This window comes from Balaenoptera physalus (assembly GCF_965194825.1).
Source record: "Balaenoptera physalus genome assembly, chromosome: 12".
NCBI lineage: Eukaryota > Metazoa > Chordata > Mammalia > Artiodactyla > Balaenopteridae > Balaenoptera > Balaenoptera physalus.
In genome coordinates this window covers 96,825,206-96,825,988 of record NC_138897.1, presented here as the reverse complement: position 1 = coordinate 96,825,988, position 783 = coordinate 96,825,206, and positions in this window count along the sequence as shown.

The following is a 783-nucleotide window of genomic DNA, read 5'->3' as shown; positions in this document are numbered from 1 at the left end:
CCTGGTAATCATTCTGAGCTTTCAGAAATGGCACTGGCACCTCTCTCACCTGTGCCCAGCAAAGTGTCCTTTTTAGCAAAATTTTAAGCAGTTATTTTGGTTAAACAGAACATTAATCTGAGAGTGGTTTATTTGCTGTTTGGGGCCCTTTCTTTCCTAACACGGTTGTGAAAAATCTTGGCATCAGTTAAACTATCAGATATTTTATAACTGCCCTGGGAAATGGGGAGCGTTTCTGTGACACTGACAATCAGTGTGTAGTTTCTTCAGTTGGGAAGAGGTGACGGGAACCCCCTGATGCAGCGGGTGGTGGCTGAGGTGCCAGGGGCTGCAGTGCATGCAGCTCCAGAAGGTTCCCCGCTCCTGGATCCAGACGGATCCTCTGGGATAGTTTTTGGATGTTTCCAGAAGCATTCGCAGCTCAGAGGGAACACCTGTGGGGTGACTGCCTCGTCAGGCGTCCCCGGCCGGGTTTGTCCCCCAGGCTGCTGGAACCGCGCAGGTCTGTGCGTGCGTGGAGGCCTGCAGGGAGGGGTCTCTGCTTACACGTGCCCTCGGGCTCCTTCCTCAACCGTCTCAAAAGAAAGAAAATATTTTGGAACAAACAGCAACACAGTCAGTAGGAACCACTACTGTTCCTACTGTTGTCAGTTCAGGATCCCTCCTGTTACACGGGCTCTTGGCGTGGTTTTCCATTTTGGTCAAACTTAGGACAACGTTCCCGATGTTTCAGAAGTTCTCGGTCATCTATCCTACCTCGGGGCGGTTTCCAGTGTGACATCC